Here is a 20533-nt window from a genome sequence, read left to right as displayed (position 1 = left end):
TTTTAATTGTAATCTGTGTGCCGACTTTGAGAATAAAAGTTAAGCAGAGACCTATATACTAAATTTATATGTCTCTGGTTAAGAGAGAGAAAACAAAAAAAAACAAGCTAGAGTTGGGACAGTATAATAGTCCCAGATGACAGCAAATTTTACTGACTACAAAATCAAAGACATCTGTTACTGTATGGTATATTAAAAATTAATTTGTATTTAACCAAAGTCGAAATAAATGTTTGTCCTGAAAGGGGGGGGGGGAGTAGGAGCCTTACATGAGGGAGATGTATTCTTGAATCATTTAAAATGATTTCCACAATATTTTAACAGCAAACTTCAAACAATATCCATAATATCATGAAACAAAATAGGCATCGGCCCAGTGGTAGTAATTACAACGGTACCAATTTTCTGCCGACCTGCGACTCTTTTCACAAAAATACTTATGATTAAAATTGATCGTAAGCTATACTAAAATGTATATGACTTACGAGTATTTTTACTCTTAAGATTTTTTGTGAAAAGAGCCGCAGATGTGCATTGACAATTATAATGTTCTTCGGGGTTACTCGATGCCGAAAGATTTGAAAATTCAAAACTTGTACAACTGACGCTGAAGAGCTGATAAAACCAAAAAGGAACTAACATGTAGTCAAATCCGGACAAAGAATCAGAGCTTTGCAGGAGAGAGATATATTCCATAACTGAAAATAATTTCCAAAATTTTATTACAGCAAATTTCAATAAAAAAATATCCGTATTTTCATGCAGGTATCGAAGTACTGAAACTTCATCATTCACCTTTTGGGACGGCCCGTCGCCTACTTTTTTTCCGCGCGAACATATGTTTTTAATTTTTTTTCAAAAAAAAAAATAAAAAAGAAAGATACGATCTTCCTAATCAGCTTAACCTCCAATCATCAAACTGTCATAGTGGTTGAGGGTTGCGCCAGAGGCTATTTTTTCCAATTAAATGATGTTTGCAGTTTTCACCCAAATTTGTCAATTTCCCCCATATCTTTGCAGGTGTAAGATTTCTATCACTGATAAAATTGTTGTGATCAATTTATTAGTTGAAATAAGTCTTTGAGCTGATTTGTCTGGAGTAATGCATTGATACTTTGTGTCGAAAGTCGCAATTAATAAAAAGCCATGAACGATAAAAGATCGACGGACTTGATGTTACGACAAATGTAACATATCTATGGACATATATGACTCTAATGTACAGTAAAAACCCAAATGATACGAGTTATGTTCATACAACACGTGTTTCTGATTGACATTCATCTAGTGCGCTCGTGAAATAATATTTAAAAACATAAATAATAAATTTAGAGCAGAAAGGCCTTTCTAGAACGCTCCAAAACGAACTTTAAGGTCATCTCAGTCTAGTATGTTGAAACCTAAGTTACAACAGCAGACATCGTAAATCACAAACAAAATCACATCAATAACAAAGCACTGCATGGCTGCTGTGTGGGTGGGAATATCAAGGACTATATAGTCAACCAGCAGAGGTAGTAATAAAGAGCTGTGCCATGAGCGCATGATACGCCCGTCGCCCTTTTAGTTCGTTTTTATGGTGTAAATGAATTTATATGACCAACTAGAAATACTATGAGCACTGCTCATATAGACACCCCCCCCCCCCCCCCCCCCAAAAAAAAAAAGAAGACATGCATACCGTGACAGTGGTACCCATTGACACAAAACGACGATTTTTCAACGAATTAAGTTCCATTACTTCACAATGTCATATCAGAAATTTATATAAAAAGAAAAAAAAAAACAACAACAAAAGGGAGCTTATTTCAATCATAATATATAAGCAGTCACCAAATATTCATGAAAACTGCCCAAAGCGTGTTTGAGTGGAAGATCCCCTTTTTTTTATCAAAAAGTCCCAATACTCCAAAACGTAAAATCTGAAATTTTTAAAAAATCGAAAGGGAACTTGTGTCAATATATATAAACAACTCACCACAGTTTCATGATGAAAATTGCTCAAAGCTTTCTTGAGTTTTAGTCAGAAATCTGGAAATCTCCCATTTTTTATGAATAACATCCCACAACTCGGAAACATAAAATCTAAAAATAAAATTGGCGTACATACAACTCGCACTCATGACCAAAATGTTGGAAAGTAAAAAAAGACTATAAAACGTTTGAGAATTAAAACCAATAAGGTTTAGATAAAACAACTAAAACCGTCTAAGATAAACTTTGTAACGACCGTTAAAGCCATAATGGCGAATTAATAATTTTGCAGATATGCTATCAACATTGCCACGATGAACCCTTGCCTCAGTATAAGCAACATTCTATGAAAGTATCTCGTTAGGAAATGCAACCGACTATTACTACCGATTTCAATATGTAAATCTAGCTGCATCTAATATAATTATATAACTAGATTTACATGTAAACTAAAATGGTATACTGTCGGTCTTTTGATAGAAGAAGAAAATTATGCTACTTGTTACATTCATAAATTATAAATGATAAGCTTCACTTTTGTAAAAAAAAAAAAAAAAATGAATGACGAATTATTTTTACATTTGGCTTGTCTCCCGTTGACCATATGTAAAATTCTATCCATCTAGACATTTTGTCTAAGAAGACAATCCATGTAGCAAGTTAAACTGTATAACAACGTTGATTCCAGCAGAATATCGTATAAATTGTAGATTAGTGTACGTCCTAGTTTCAAAACCATGAATTGTAGTATGTCATTGTTTAATTGACTGCTTTTCATAATAATGAAGTTCAACGACCCATTGAATGCAACACACATGTATTTTCATTACATTTATGTATTTTAGTCACTGACCAAAACTAACATTTTACTATAGTGATTTGAAAATAGGGATATGACATTTACAACTTGGTAATGCACAAGCTAGCGTACAGTCAAACCTGTATATAAAGGTTACCAGAGAGGTGACCTTTAAAAAGTGGTTAAAATGCAAATGCGTTACTACAGCGGAGAAAGAAGAGAGAGCTGAGAAAGACAGGTTTTCGCTTAAAACAGGTGACCTTTATTGCCGGTTTTACAATTATATGCAATCCTTAGATGACTTTTCGACACAGTTGTTGAAGTCAGACATGTGTTATGCTTCAAAGATTAATTTGAATTGTATATTTTATTTAAAAAATTCCAGTTTATAAAATAGAGTAGAAGTTACCAAGGCGCCAATCAAAAGCCATACATAAGTCGAACAAAACAGACAGCTAGCACCATGCTTAGCTAAAAGAAGAAAAAAAGGCGAACAGTCCTAAAATCCCTACAACACGAACCACTAGCAAAAACCCAGATGCTCCCAGAGAATCAGCAGTTCTTGCTTTAAAATATGTATTTTTACTAAAAGTGATGTTCCCCCACCCTTAAACAAAATTACCGTAGACTATTTTAGCTGTTGATTAAGCAGGCGCTTGGGAAATGGGCCCCGTTTGTTGTCTGCTTTCTTTATGTTTAATTTTTTATGTAAATATTTTTAACATTTGACCTTATTTTCACTTATCTATTGTTTTCATGCTAGCTCTTATACATACGATATTACAATAGTAGTAGTTAATTATATATGCCACTATTCTTGGAAAAAAAATTGAGTGGTAGCATGTGTCACCGTCGTATTTATTCGAATGATTAAATGTTTGATTTTTCATTCATCAGTTCATTTATTTCATTTATTCCATTTTCTGTTTCATCATACTCATTATGACGTTTGACTGAGACTGACAACATTTCTAATCCACCTCACTGCACAATTTCAGATACACGTCACCACACACATGAACGATTTAGATAGAATAAAATATGATTGCACGTACGCGGGAAAATAAATGTACGCCTTATATATATAGATATTTAGTATTTCATTAACTGAATAACCGCCTTTCTGTGTGGATGCTTAAATGCTAAAACAATATTTGCAGTTAATAAAAGTGGTACCAAAGTCACTGTCTGAAAATTGCCATAACGATATTTTGGTGTACGTCCAGTTCACTGTGACACATGTATAGATTAAAACATAAATATTTACTAGAAAGAGATTTTAAAATATAAAAAAAAAAAGAGAAAAAGAATAAAAGGGGAATCCATGCCCTAAGTGCCCGTGGTTCGTTTATGTCCTTGGATTTTGGATTTGATGCTTTCAAACGTTTTGTATCCTATATTTTTGGTCCTCATGATCACACTAAAGGGGTTTCTCGGAACATGTCATGCGTACTATTAAAATGTATCATTAAAGAATGATTATTTATAGTATCAGAGCTAACGAATGATTTATTAAATAGGTCGGACACTTGTTATCGTTAAGTTATACTAAAGTTTCTGTCTTTTTAGCTTGAAAAAAAGATCGACGATACCAAAAAAGAAAGCAAAAAAGTTAGTTGAAGATAAACTGACAATACCAGGGCAAAAAAGAAAAAAGTACAAAACACTACATAGAAAACTGATCTCAGGTGCTACACACGGGTATATAGATCCTATCTTAATTTCACCTCGTCCAAATGTCCAGTTGATCTATTGTCATCATCTGGCGTCCGCATTCCATCGTCTGTTTATTTTTGACAGCTTGGTCAACCAAAACTGCAAAGCCAATATGAACCAACTATAGATGTCCCCCCCCCCCCCGCATTAAATGTGCTCACAAAGAACATATTACAATATGAGAAAAACAACAAATCAACAAAAAAAAAATAATCAAGTATGCATACAAAGAAAAAGAAAAGCAGTTTTAACATGTATGAACTACACAGTCACACACATAATATATACTATATATATTATACATCTTATATGTTGAGCTTGTAAAAATGACTTCTTTCTGATTAAACAAAAACAAACATTCTTATCAGTGTCAAATCTTAGGTGTGAGTGGTAAACGCTCAAAGGAAGAGATAGGATAAAAAACATTATTTGGCCCTTAAAATAGCAAAAAATATTAAAATATTCAAGCCTTTCAAATTTATAAACGAAAAGGAATGTATAATCTGTATCTTTTAGTGAAGAAATGTCATTTTTGGTCTTAAACATATCGAAATTAACCAACTATTTCAGATAGAATGACAAATATAAACACCAATAACTACAAACTAAAGTCTAGTAGATCTTGTGAACATCTGAAGGGTGTTATCCGATTAATAAAACTTGCTACATATTTTAATTCAAGGGGCTAAAAAGTTAACTTTTCATTCAAGCAGAGACCAAAAAATGACAGGACGGGTATACATAATCTTTGCTTATTTGAATCAACTGTCGAAGATTGTTACAAATTCCGCTAAGTAAAAAACGCTTATATTGACAGTGGGTTAAATGTCAATGTAATCGTGAATAACTTTTAGATACAAAGTATAAGATTGGACATATTGATAGGTTTATCAACACTCGGATTAATTCGCCTTTTTGGAAAATTGAAGACATCCAAATTCCACACCCAGCTGGTATTGTTTAATTTAAAAAAATTCTCAAATAAACATTTAGTCCTTTGTCTTTTGTTGAAGACCGTATCTTGAGCTCTATATTTCTTCTTTGGTAACCTGTTTTGTTTCCTTGTTGACGTATACACCGTAAAGACACATTGTATGCAATGCAGAAATGAGTCCTTTTCTTTTTTAATAGTTTTATTTTTACATCAAAAATATCATTTTCACAAGTTTTGATTAGTAGAAGCCGGAGAGCACCACTAACCTTCGGCAGGAAAACTGACGGTCCTAGTCAGTCAAGATTGGAGTCGAACGCACCTACAAGGTTTGAACTCAAAACCTCAGTGTTAACAGGCGCTCTAGGGATACAGTAGATACACTTATTAGACCGCTAGACCACCGAGAGCCCCGTAGTGATTGGCCAAAAGTTTATAATTGACATGCTTTATCCATGTTCGTTAACTAATATCAATTTTATGAAATACCTCTGATATCTTGTCATACTAAGTTGTTGTATCAGCGGAGTATGTGATCTGCTTTGATAACTGTGTTTGTGTTTTCTTCTTATAACCATTCTGAAATATTTTAAACTGCATTAAATTGTGTTATTCTGATTTGATAGATAATACAAAAATAAGAAGATGTGGTATGATTGCAAATGAGACAACTATTCACCTGAAACCAAATCCCGTGATTATGACCAAATGTAGGCCACCGTACGGCCTTCAACAATGCATGAGAAAAACCACTACCGTATGGTAGGATACAAATTGCCTCCGCATGACAAAACTTAAAACAATTCAAGCTATAAAATAAAGGAAAAACGAGCATAGCACACAGCAATCAACGACAACCACCGAAATAGAAGTTCCTGACTAGGGACCGGCTCATAAGGAATATGGCAGTTTTATTACTCAATAAATTTTCATGGATCTTTATCTAAATTTACGGGCTCTATAAACAACATCACCTTGAAATGTCGGAGTCTGATCTTAAAACCAGTCCGTGTTATATATGAGTATATGACAGTTTTTAAATTACCACCTATTGTATGAACTGCATGACTTCCATCAATGTGTCAAAAACCGTGCTAATAAATTTCAATTGTCATTGCATTGCTGTCATGGTTCCACCTTGTAAAGAATCCCACAGTTTTAATTGTTTTGGTTGCCGCCGACTGATTCCAATTCTATAAGTTTAATCCTATTTAACTGTAGAGGGTTTTGGCAATATCGTCCTGTGCAGGTAAGGGGCAAAGTATCAAACGTTTAAAATGTCTACAGTCTTATTAAATTTTTTAAATAGGATTTAGAATTAGAGTTAACGTTGTTTAGATGTCGAATGAGAACGAACGTGTTTTTGTTTTATTAGAAAAGAAATTAATTGCGCATGTCGTATGTAAACCTCTAAAATAGTGGAAACAAAGAAAACAGATGAGTTTTATACATTCAAATTTCAAAATCTTTTCTTAAATCAATGTTTTTGAAACGAAACTTGTTCTTCGAAAGTATTTTTCTCCCGAAGAAAATGTATAGTCGCAGTTTTACAGTCAATTACAATTCATACTGTAATCAACTGCAAAGAAACACTTTTTTGATATACCGAAAATGACTTGTGACTATTGACATTTTACACGGGTTAACAGTTTTAGGCTTTCAACTTACCCATACAAGAAACTACAGTTACCAAAAACATAATCCTTTCGTATTTGTTGACAGAAAATCATTCTAGCCACACTAGATAATACTTTAGGTTGTGCCATTCAGATTGTGGTCCTGTTACAGTATAGGTTACTTGATAAAAGTTCAAGTTTCAAGTCAACTTAATGTTTCATAAATAGAAAACTATGCCTCATGTACATGTATTAAAATAGAGGTTCCGGTAAGCTTAAGTGTGACGTAAAGTTTACTATTTAAATAGCATATAATAGGTCTAATAACACTGAAAAACACATGTAAATAGAATCCGTAAATGTATGATATGCCAGGTCAGCGATGAAATAAAAGGATACGATACTTAAACTTGAGCTATATTGGAATTGCTACTGTTTATTATTTCATATCGGTTACGAATTAGCTTCTCTTATTGGATAACAAGGAGCCACATGACATTCTTTATTCTTCAGTCTTCAGTAATAATTTCTATCGGTCTTTAACAGAAAAAAAAACGGACCAGAAAACCGGTCGTTAACAGACTTTTACATGTTAATGACCGGTGGGGCGTGGTTTCTCTGTTTAGAGAGATGTCACTTTAATAAACCATTTTCCTGTTTTCAATTTTATATTGAAGTTGTTGAATTGTTTACCGTATGTTTTCGTTAATTATAAAATTATAGAAAACTTTATTTTGTTTTCATATACTGAAAAATTGCACTTAAATGAATGGCAGTGACTTATAGTTATCACTATGACTGGTCTTCACTCTTTCCTATAAAAATCAAACAATATTCGCATTTGTTTTTAACAATTTGAATTTATGAGAATTTTTCCTCAATGAATTAAACATAATAGTTAATAATTACATTGTACATATGTATGTTTCACTATGATACGTTATTTTGATTGGCTAACAGCAAAAGTCTCGCGTCCTTCTGAAATTAACATTCATGATGACACGAGGTCCCACAATAAAGAGCACAGGTAAATTTGATAGAAATCGTGTTTTCATGATCTTAGCTATAAAATGTAATTATAAGTATTGAATGCTTCTTTTTGTAATTTCATAGGGTTGTAAAAGCGTTGACCGTGCGCACATTTTTAGAATGCTTCATACAAAATGTACTTCGGTCAACGCTTTTACACCCCAATGAATTTACAAAAAGAAGCATTCAATTCTAAATTGAAGAACTGGTCATTATCGTCATACATGGACTGCCCGTAGGACAGTGGTATTGACTGCGACAGCGATAATGATCTCGCCTACGGCTCAGTAATTATCGCTGCCTTAGTCAATACCACTGTCCTGTGGGCAGTCCATATATCACGATAATGACCAGTTTTTCAATAACTATTATGAAAATGTTTTTGTTACCTTTCGTGATGAAATATGATTAGTATACCAGAATATAGGAGAGGAGGGGGTTGTCTCTAGCCTCTTAACTCAACATCTAATAATAATAATAAAAGTATATAGTGCGAGCATAAAAATATACATAGTGTAACGTGTTTGGCTTATAAACTTTCTGTTCGTATCCGTTTTCACAGAATCTGAGATACTCCAATATCAATCTTTTAATTAACTCAAAACCTAACTGCAACTTAGAAGCTTTAATAAAAACTACGAAACCAACCTTTAAACTTTGAAACTTAACATAATTAACTTTGTATCAAAAAGTAGTAAAAAAACTATAAGTTCAATTTAACCTTAATTCTTTCACTGACTCCGAGGTCCCAACTGATTTGCTAAACAATTATAACGTTTCAAAAACTATAACAGAAAACAAGCTTCAAAACCATAGGTTCCTGAGACACCTAGTTCTGAGACACCTAGTTCCTGAGACAAATAGTGCTGAAACACCTAGTCTCCGATGCACCTAGTTCCTGAGACAACTAGTTCTGATACACCTAATCTCTGAAGCACCTAGTTTCTAAGACAACTAGTCTCCGAAGTACCGAAGTCACCAGACTATTACAAGCTACCTGTTCGAGGGACTGCGACCATTCCCGTGGGAAATTACAGTTTCAGAACAACCCGGTAGCTTGCAACAATCGTGAAGACTTCTAAACCGCTTGCTTCAAACCACAAGCTTTCAACTTAATCCTAGTGGTTTATCAACTTCTTTATTCTAACTACTTTATTTGATTGTATTTACTTTCCGATGCTTAACCATCAACCGCCAAATAACAAATGAACGAACTCGCAACAACAACAAATGGAAGTGTTTAACGACCTTGACTTGCTAAACAGCCCTTGCACGGTCGGACGAACTCGCACAATGCATCGGTGTGTTTATATACTGCTCTCTTCGAGGTTCGCGCTATAGGTATATAAACACACCGACGAACTCGCACAATGCATCGGTGTGTTTATATACCTATAGCGCGGACCTCGAAGAGAGCACCATAGAAACAACGAGTCTCATAGCAACCAAGGATAATTCCATGTAGTTTTCGTTAACGTATTGTTTAAACGGGTAGTTTATTATGGATTACAATTAAACATTGAATTACAAATATTATTATTGATTAAAAGAGAGAAATTCATTGTTCTTATTCAGTAATGACAAAAAATATTCCTGCCTCACACCATTTTTCATAAAAAATAGTTTTATTTTCAATTTTTAAAAGTGTATTAAACCAAATAGGCTGGCTCATGAAGTATTCCCTTGCCGAACCCCTCTTTGTATATTAAAGAAACTAGAACAATGACCATTATTTATAATACAACTTTCGATATTAAAATATAAAGATTTTACCCAATTACAGAAACCAGGACCAAAGCCTAAGAATTCAAGTGCTTTATTTATAAATGACCATTCAAGAGTATCAAATGCTTTTTCAAAATCTAAAAGGAGTAAAAGTCCAGGTATATTTTCTTCTTCAGTTCTTTCTATTAAGTCAAAAATAAGTCTTGTACATTCCCCAACGTATCTACCTTTAATAAATCCTAACTGTGTTTCACTTAAAATGTGTTTGAGCAAAGGTTTTATTCTATTTGCAATAGATGAGGAACATATTTTCATATCAACATTTAGAAGGGTGTGCATTAGTGTGTTCGCACACAGGATGGTGATATGCATCAAGTGCGGTGAGGTCGTAGACTTAAAACCCACCATCAGCTAGTCCACTTTGTGGATGAAAAGAGAGCCGAGTGCGTCAGTCTCTCCTGCTGGTACAAAGCCTCTACACCATCAAGACTCTTGCAATGCCTTCTCGCGGCAATACACGGCTACTGGGGTCCAGTATCCCAGGCTAAATTGCAAGGGATCTCAGAGCAGCAAGGGCCCTAGAGATGCAGAGTGCAGGCCCGCCAGCGAGTGGATACACCCTCGGCTGGCTCTCATCAACCTTGCCCAAGCTATTGGTTAAATGCCCCAAATACGTTACAGAAACGACTACAGTAGAAAACCCTCTTACTCCTCAACGGCTTGAGATAGAGGTAAACACAAAAACAAAACCACGAGGACAACATATGACGCGAAGGTCGATGAAGTTGTTCTCACCTAAGTATCCAAACAAAATTGGGACTTGGAATATACGAACACTGTATCAAAGTGGAAAGAGCTTGCAGACAGCCAAAGAAATGGACAGATACAGTATTGAAATTTTAGGACTCAGTGAAGTAAGATGGAATACATCTGGCATGACAACGCTAAACACTGGTCATACCATCATTTATTCGGGTAACACAAACGCCACTGACACTCATGATAAAAGTGTTGGATTCATGCTTACTAAAAAGGCAAAGTAGTCTCTCTTAGAATGGAACCCTGTGTCATCTAGAATAATCACTGCCAGGTTTGACACAAAATTTCAGAAAACAACCATAATCCAGGTTTACTCACCAACAAATAATGCAGATGAAGAAGAGAAAGATGACTTATACAACTCTCTGCAAACCATTGTAAATTCTGTGCCAAAAAGAGACATCCTCATGATAATATGAGACCTCAATGCAAAAGTGGGTAAAGACAGGACAGGGAGAGAAAGAGAAATGGGTGAAATGAATGAGAACGGTGAAATCTTCGCTGATTTCTGTGCTGTAAACAGTCTAGTAATAGGTGGTACACTTTTCCCACATAAAACTGTCACAAGGTTACTTGGGTTTCGCCAAATGGAGTGACAGAAAATCAAATAGACCATATCGCTATATCACAAAGATGGAGGTCATATGATACAACTAAAACTACTTTCAACAAACAAAACAAACAAAACAAAGTCTAGAAGAAAGAAATTAAATGTTGATTTATTCAAAGACCCTAAAGTTGTTCAAGACTATTAAATTCTGCTTCAAAACAAATTAAGTGTACTTGAAAACCTACATGATGACGAAACTAACATCAACACAGCATGGGAAATGACCAGAGATTCTATTGTTCAATCAATTGAAGAAACTGTCGGTTAGAACAACTAGCCAAAGAAGATGAAGCTGCCTGTAAGTGGTAAACACCCAACCTCAAATACACCAATCAAAGATAAAGACAACAAGACCCTCACTCAACTGGAAGAACAACTTGAAAGGTGGAAAGAGCATTTCGAGCAGGTTCTTAACCGACCGCCACCTACAGATCCACCTGAACTACAAAATGGTCCAACATTGAACATCAAAACCAACAAAATAACAAAAACTGAACTTACCAAAGCTATCAAAAGTCTAAAAAATGGGAAAGCAGGCGGCATTGATAACATACCACCAGAAGCTATTAAGGTCTCGGATGATACCTCTGTCCTTAGCATGTTACAACTACTAAATAAGATCTGGCAAGAAGAAGAAATACCAGATGATTGGAGTAAAGGACTTTTAGTGAAAATCCCCCAAAAAGGTAACAAGACATTTTGCAACAACTGGAGAGGTATCATTGTATTGTCCATACCGAGCAAACTACTCAGTAGCATCATCCTTAGCAGAATGAAAAATGAAGTCGATAAGATATTAAGAGATGAACAAGCTGGCTTCAGACAAGAAAGATCATGTGTAGACCAAATAGCTACATTGAGAATTATCATCGAACAGACAATAGAATGGCAGACGACACTCTACCTAAATTTTATGGATTTCCAGAGAGCTTTTGATAGCATTGACCATCAGGCCCTCTGGAACATTCTGGGACACTATGGAATTCCATACAAGATCATCAAAATGATAAAACTGCTATACAACCAATTTTCCTGTCAAGTTATACACGGTGGAACTATGACCGAACCATTCCCCGTTACAACTGGGGTACGTCAAGGTTGTATTCTCTCTCCGCTCCTTTTCCTAATTGTAGTTGACTGGGTTGGTAAATCAGCCTACAAAGATCCGAAAGGCATTGGATGGACTCTCACAACACGTCTTGAAGACCTAGAATTTGCTGATGACATTTGTACACTATCCCATCGCATCCAAGATGCACAACACCAGACCAAAAGACTTGAAACAGTAGCAAAACAAACAGGCCTATACATCAACGCACAGAACACTAAATCAATGAGGCTTAATACAAACCAGCAAGATTGTCTTAAGATCGACGACTCTACTGTTGAAGATGTACAACAATTCACTTACCTTGGAAGTATTGTCAGTACATCAGGAGGCAAAGACGAAGACATATCGGCGAGAAAAAAGAAAGCACAGCAGGTATTTTCCATGCTTAAACCTGTTTGGAGGAGTAATGCTTTAAGAACTAGCACAAAGTTAAGGATATTTCCAACCAATGTCAAATCTGTACTCTTATACAAATCAGAAACTTGGAGAGAAACAGCTGCATCTATCAAATCAATCCAAACTTTTGTCAATAAATGTTTGAGAAACATCATCAACATCAGATGGCCAAACAAAATATCCAACAATGAGTTTTGGAGAAGAACCAAACAACAGCCAACAACTCAGAGAATTAGAACAAGAAAGTGGAAGTGGATCGGGCATACCCTCAGAAAAAAGAAACAAACATTATCAAGCAAGCCCTAGAATGGAACCCTCAAGGACATCGAAAAAGGGGAAGGCCAAAAAACACCTAGCGCAGGGGACTAACAACTGAGCTGAGCAAAATTGGAAAAACCTGGAAAGAAACAAAACGAACAGTCATGGACAGGAAGAAATGGAGAGAAACTGTAGTTGCCCTATGTTCCCCTTGGGACGAAGTGGATTAAGTCAAAGTAAGTCATTTAGAAGGGTGATAGGTCGCCAGTTTTTGAATAAAACTTAGATTTCCCTTCTTTTGGGATGCATGTTACAATGCCTTGTCTTTGCGAAATGGATAAAGAGCCTTCTTCAAAGCTATAGTTAAAGGAATTAAGTAAATAGAACTTAAGATGATTCAAGAAAAAATTATAAAACTGTGTACCAATCCACCCCTGGTGATTTATTATTTTTCATGTTTTTTAAAGCATTCAGACATTCATGAGTTGTTAATTTTCCTTTAGCTTCTAACATTTGTTTTTCATGTTCCATTTCACAAAATGCGTTTTTAGATGAGTATAAATTTTTAAAGAATTTTCTCAGTTCTTCGAATATTTCAAATTGATCAAAGATTTCCTCCCCATATTCATTGATAACTTTAGGAATATTTTGTTTCATTATAATGTCCCATTTTGTTTTTGCTCTTGCAATTATACCATTTATTTTGTTTCTCTTAAAGTTTTTAAACTCTATGTTTTGAATTTCAGTTTTTGTTCCTGTTCTGGTGTAAGTCATATATATTTGTAAAATGTTTAATTGTTGTTCAAGTTCAGAATCTTCCTTTGGACTTTTCTTTTTTAAATATTAAGTATAAGAGTTAGTTTTTCCTCTTATTGTACGTTTCAATAACTTCCAAAATATATAGGTCTACAGATAATTCTGTTTCTTCCCCACTATCTGTTTTTGATAGGTTAATTTGATCAACAGTGTCTGATATACACTTTTAATCTCAGCCACATAATAAGTATCATGTAGTAAGCTATTATTGAATTTCCAATTACCCCTCCCCCTTTCTTGGTTATAAAATTTTAAGCAGAGAGAAACAGAAGAATGGTCAGAACGGTAGCTAATATCTATATCAGATTTATATACAAAGGATACATAATCAGTGGATATAAAAAATAATAGTCTAGTCGACTTTGTTTATGTTCAGGGCCTCTCCATGTATATCTTTTCTTGTCTGGGTTATTTGCTCTCCAAACTTCCACTAAGTCCAAAGAGTTCTTTATTTCTATTAATTTTGTGTGCACTTTTATATTATTTTTTTTTTTATAATTAAGTGTATCAATTTCATAATCTTGAACTACATTCCAGTCCCCCTCGCCCATAATAATTGAAGAATTTTGAATACTTCAAATTACCTCCTGAACTTCTGAGAAGAAATCTGGATTATCATTATTTCGGCCATTTATACCAGCTTAAGTTACTCGATACTCATGAATGGTCATATCTAAAATTAGATAATTTCCCTCTTTATGTTTATATTCTTTATGAACAATAACTTTGAATGTATTATTCAGAAGTATAGCAATTCCCCTGCTGTGTCCGGTAAACGAGCAAAAAATACGCTTAGTATCCCCGTTCATTTCTTCTTCTATTTTCCCTTTCTTTTGTGCAATGTGTATCACTTTATAAATAACACATAGCTGGGAGGGTGATAGAGCAGATTGTTACCCCGAGAAAACATTGTCAACTGAGGCGAAGCCAAGGTTGACCATGTCTTTTCGAGGGGTAACAATCTGCTCTATCACCCTCTCAGATATGTGTTATTTAATTTATTATACTGAATGTTCTGTTATTACTGTCGATTAAATTTCAAATTCAAAGTAATAAACTATGACGTCTTGTACATAACAACCATCCGTATTTAATAAAGCGCACACTTGATCAAGCGTCTCCGTGAAGGGTAATAGAGTATTTGCCATAGGATAGAGTCGTATTTAATAAAGCGCACACTTGAGCAAGCGTCTCCGTGAAGGGTAATAGAGTATTTGCCATAGGATAGAGTCGTATTTAATAAAGCGCACACTTGATCAAGCGTCTCCATGAAGGGTAATAGAGTAAATTAACACCCTCGTATAAGCCAATCAAAATATGGCATTTTAACGTGAAGTATAATAAATAAAATTGTTATATCATAATTTTTATTACATCTATCAACAATATCTCTACGTTTCACCTCTTCTGAAGTCCCCTTTAATTAAGAGCTCCTAAAGTAACCGCCATAGAACTCAAAATTTCAAATTAAGTTGCTTATATACATGTATACATGTAATCACATAAATCAATTGTTGAAATAAATAATAATTGTCACTTAAAGATATGAAGACAAGTTTAATCAATATATCGAATTCATAGCTATACTCAAGTTGTGAAACATGAAAAAAAAGTATTTTTCTTATCACTATTCCCTGACACTGACAAGTTCAACTTAAACACAACGAATCGAAAGCATACAAAAATGTAATAAGTGAAAAAAAAGGTATTTTGGAAATAAATAAACCCCCTAAATTGCCCCCAAAGAAGTAATTCCCTGTGGTACCATTTAATAGAAAGGACAACAAAGTCATGATATGCTCTCCGGTTTTTTTTTTCTAGCTTAAGAATTATGAAAACTACAGTATTATATGTAGTTATGACTCATGTGAGAGAAAGAAAAAGAAAAAAGACCAAACAAAATAACCAAACAAACCCTGAGCATGGATGTACATGCATTCCATGAGTACATTTATCCTTCACTGTAAAGAAGTGTTTATTGAAATATTTAATCAAATGAGGCTACTGCCGGATGTGTATTAGTCTAAGGCACGGTATGCAAAAAGAAACTGTTTGCAAAAATTTAGAATTTGCGGTTAAAAAACAATCCAAACTAAAAGTTGTTGCTGGAATGTTACCAAGCTTTTCTTACCTAGCGCACATATTTATCCGTCTATATGACTGTAACTATTGTATTATGTGGTAATTTCGCCTTAAACTTTCTGGGGTAAGACGAATTTTTTAAGCGCATGGAGGTCGCCATATTTGACAACACGTCTTTGTTATTTTTTCTTGAACGCGGACCTCGACGAGAGCACTTGTATATTTCAATTGTGCAAACAAAACACGTGCTTATAACAGCTGATTTTTTTTTACAGCGGATGACCTTGAGGACATTCCGGTATTATGTTGTCGCAGACATTTCTACTTACGTGACTTGTGTTTTTGACTGATAACCGAATATATTTCGTATAAATACGCGGATATTATCGAGTGCAAAATAACATTCCTTATCGCTTGTTATAAATTCATCTCTTCAATGAATACTCATGAAAATATATTTTAAGAACATAAATAAATAATATGAAAATGTTTTGTCGTGAGAAATATATAATATTTATAATTTAAAAAATCATTAATATCTATGCAGACGTACCGACAAAATGTGTGTGCGGATGAATATCTCTTATCGCCTGCTTGTTATATATTAATTTCATCAATACATATTCATTAGCGGGAGAAATATAAATGCCTACTCAAATCAAACCTATTAGAAAAAACGAAGAGTGTCCACCATGCACTTGCACTGCACTATCATTAGAATAGTAGAATGAAATGATGGTATAAATGGAAGAAAATTTGCCGGTAGAGTTATTAATATGATCTGCTTTATATATAACTGTTGTACAAATATTAATATAATATATAACAACAAACCAGATTATACTGATAACAAATGATTCCTTTTGATTATATCACTACAATATAATAATTATTACGGTGATGTTGAATTCTCTGTCATTTATTCATCATCCACACAGGAACTTGTCTCAGCAAAAAAATCTATGTACCTTAACCTAACTTTCAAGTATAGAGATATGATTTTTTTTCTGAGAAAAGTTCCTGTGACTATCCACCAGAACTTGCGGTCATCCGATGTTCAGTACTTCAGTACTTTGATTAAAAACGAGGACTTCAACGAAGACACTCCAGGCAATACACAATTTAGAAAATTTGTAAAAATACTCGCAAAGTTAAAAAATATTTAAGGATTTCAATCTGAAGACAAAAATATTGATAATAAATGTAAATAAAACATATGTTTTAAACATAGAATAACTGAACAAAAACTTTTATTATGTACATTTTATCTAAATTGTGTGATCTATGATCGCTTGAAGACAAGCTTCAGAAATGGAGCATCTCGGAGGTATACCAAATTGTCTTCCTCTTGGATTCTGGTAACATTTCTTGTCGTTCTTTCAAAAGTTCACCTCGACGAACTGAGAGACTGGATGGTAGATCTGGCACGACACTATATCCTGAGCGAGGCGGTAATTTTATAGCCGCATTAAGAATTTCGTCCCGGTCGATCAGACTCGAAAGTCTTAGCATAATCTTGCGTCTGTCATCATCACCAGATGGTAGACGATGGACTGCGATGAAAAGCATGTTGTCTGCACGTTTCGGTGGGATTCAATGTATTCCTCAGAAAGGCTCTTGTGAATGCCTCGGTAGTTTGGTAGTTCCCTTTTAATACGAGCTCCTTGCACACCTCGTATAACGATATTCCACTTACGCACCCATATTTCTAGTTTCAGTCGTTCAGTTTGTTCCCTTTCTATCACACTCTAGGTTTGGTATGATTTATGATTTAAGATTTTAAAATAAGATAAATTTTATTAACTAATTTTGGGCCCCGAAGGGCATAAAGATTATAATAATGTATGTGTGTATTGTGGATTTCATGTAGTTCAGAGTTCATGAATTCATTGTGATTCTCTATGAGGTCAACCCTTTTTCCGTCTGAATTTGTTTTGTCTTCAGCATTTCAACTTCACTGTTGATGTGCAAATGTAATTTTTCAAAACACTTTGCGATGTCCTCAACGTCTTTGCATTTATACGACGGGAGTGAGTCACTTGTGTTGCTCATTGTGCTCGTGTGGAGGGAAGGAGTTCAAATAAAATCAAAGTTTTGACACTAAATTAAATGAAAGTCACTAATTAAACGACAGTTAATGGTAAACCGATGAATAAGGAAGTGTTCTTCCATATCAGTTTTCAAATTCTACAGCAAAATAGATCCTTTTCACACAGAAATACCGGGAGCAAAATTTTCGTGTTATTCAAACATGGCAGTCACCGAAAGTCCAATATTGTTGCTTTAAACTTTTAAAATGATATAATGAAATAGTGATTAGTTACCTTAACTTTTATATACATATAGAAAATAAAAATAAAATAACAGTTATATAAGGCAAGATCATGTAAAACCAACAGTAAACACACTTGAAAACAAACAATATAAAACAAAAACACTGTAGACGAACCACGAGAAACTCGACTATACGACAAATAAGACATACGTGAAATGTACCGAAAATACAGAATTCAAACCACAAACGATAAAACATAACACAATATCTAACGGACTTACAAAAGAAACATTATAACTAAATACATGAATTGGATGTATAAATACCGAGACACATCGTACAGCAATGCGAATTCACACTTGGCAGAACAGTCATATTCGGGAATAGGTCACATTAGGTACCTAGCAGACCAGACGAATTAGATGTAAACCACAATCTAAGACGTGGTAAAAATGTCGTTAGGTAGTTAAGACACAGACACATCGTATAGCTCAACCAATTCGTGATGGTGTCCATAAAATCTACGGAGTGTCATTTTTAATTTTTCCTCCTCATAACTCTGTTGGAGCAGGTTTTGCGTAAGGAGCACACTCCTGTATATAAAGTCCGTATAGGGTGAACATGCACGAGCATAACGTATCAATTGAGAAAGTAAACACCATACGACGGGGCAGAGGATATGCTACTGCTGAGAAATCGGAAATTGATTATTGGGAAGTTGAAATCATCCAGGTGTCACAGATTTTAGTGTGAAGTCGTCCATCTGTGTCAATATTGAGGAAAAGATCAAAGTATGAAGCAGTCCTTCTAGTTACTGTAGTATTCTCCATTTCAAGTTCACTGGGGTATATGAGATGCAAGTACTGACTGAAATATAGGTTATTTAGTGTTAGGACATCATCAATATATCTGAAAGTAAAATTAAAGAATTTCGCAAGGTGCATTTTATTTTTGTCTTTTAGAAGGTTCTGAATGAATTCTGGCCCATACGAGTACAAAAACAAATCGGCCAGTAGGGTGCACAATTAGTACCCATTGGAATACCGACTGTTTGTCGAAATAGCAATCCTCCAAACTCAACAAATATATTGTCGATCAAAAAGTCCAGCATTTTGATAATGTCAACTCCAGTCTTTTTTCTGAGAGAATCAGTGTGGTTCTTCACATAATAAGAATTATCATAATCCAAACATGAAATTTAAATCTACGATTCCCATATTTATAGAAAGAGCTCTGTTTAATGAGATGGTGAAGTCGATCCTTCAATTGAGCATGGAGAATAGCGGTGTTAAGCGTAGAAAAATCAAAGGTCTAAATGTTCCTGCAAAATTGCAGAGATTGTGATCTAAGATTTAGCAGTAGATCTTTAGAATTATTAAGAATCCACATCTGATTGACACCACGGGTTGAATATATCTCATCAAAATATTTTTGAAGGCCATCTTTTACTGTAGAAAGAATAGTAGTCAGCAATTTAGAAAGATGTTTAGTCGAACATCCTTATGATCCAGCTATGTATCGTTCTTTACAAGGAGTTTTGTGAAATTTTGGTATCCATTATAATGACGGTATATTTTCTTCGTTTTCTTTGATGTTAATACCAAAAGAAAGAACGTGATAAAAAGGCATAGTGTCAAATTAAGCTTACTAGTATTCTAATCAGCAGTCCAAGATATGACAATACAACCTTGGTGATGTTTGAACAAAAACATGAAAGTGAGAAGATACCAAGAAGGCATTAAAAATCATAAGCCCAATAAAAACAGACACCACCATTGCAACAGAAAACAGACGAGCAGACAAACAAGTTAACAGCTTACACAACGCTTCACAGAAAACTTAATATAGAGCAAAATTTGCGGCTAAAACAGATTCTGTAGAAGAGTAAGGAGTTTCTGTTTCATTATCGGCACCCTCTGTGTTACTCAGTGCAAGTAAATATACGATGAAAAGTCGCATTCTGTATTGTCACAATCGAGGAAAAAACAATATGTGCCACAGATATTTCAAAATGGTCAACCAAATCATGACCGCGCCATATCTTCTTTGTAAGTTCAATGATATTGTTGTTCAAGAGCAAGAAGGGAAGCACGTGATCACCAAGTCAATCTGCCTTTTGAGAATGAAGAAGTAATCGAATTTATGATACCAATTTTAGTGAGAACGACGATGTTTCTATAATTTCCTTTTCCACTTACAAAGATACTAGAAAACACCCGCGAAATCGCGGGTATCAAGTTTAGAGCTTGGTTGAAAGTATGTAAACTGTCGTAGGATGAATTTTTGTAAAAGATTTTATGTCTGGAGAATTTCAGAAAAGGTATCAAACTGAGTCAAAGGCACTTGGAGACAGGACAATTATTTTAAGCCCTCTCC

At 34.5% G+C, this 20533-nt stretch overlaps 1 protein-coding gene across 1 annotated transcript in view; it reads right to left on the bottom strand.

The window, feature by feature from the left end:
* Window positions 1-5970, bottom strand: part of LOC127706245 (choline/ethanolamine kinase-like) — a 50165-nt gene extending 44195 nt beyond the window's left edge. The window contains exons 1-2 of the mRNA XM_052210745.1: window positions 5910-5970; window positions 1979-2085 (exon numbers count right to left, since the gene is read on the bottom strand). The gene's annotated coding sequence lies outside the window, so the exon portion shown is untranslated. The remainder of the gene's footprint in view (window positions 1-1978; window positions 2086-5909) is intronic.
* Window positions 5971-20533: the final 14563 nt, after the last annotated feature.

This window comes from Mytilus californianus, unplaced genomic scaffold (genome assembly GCF_021869535.1).
Source record: "Mytilus californianus isolate M0D057914Y unplaced genomic scaffold, xbMytCali1.0.p SCAF_6, whole genome shotgun sequence".
Taxonomy (NCBI): Eukaryota; Metazoa; Mollusca; class Bivalvia; order Mytilida; family Mytilidae; genus Mytilus; species Mytilus californianus.
This window is presented reverse-complemented; position numbering and strand designations above follow the sequence as displayed.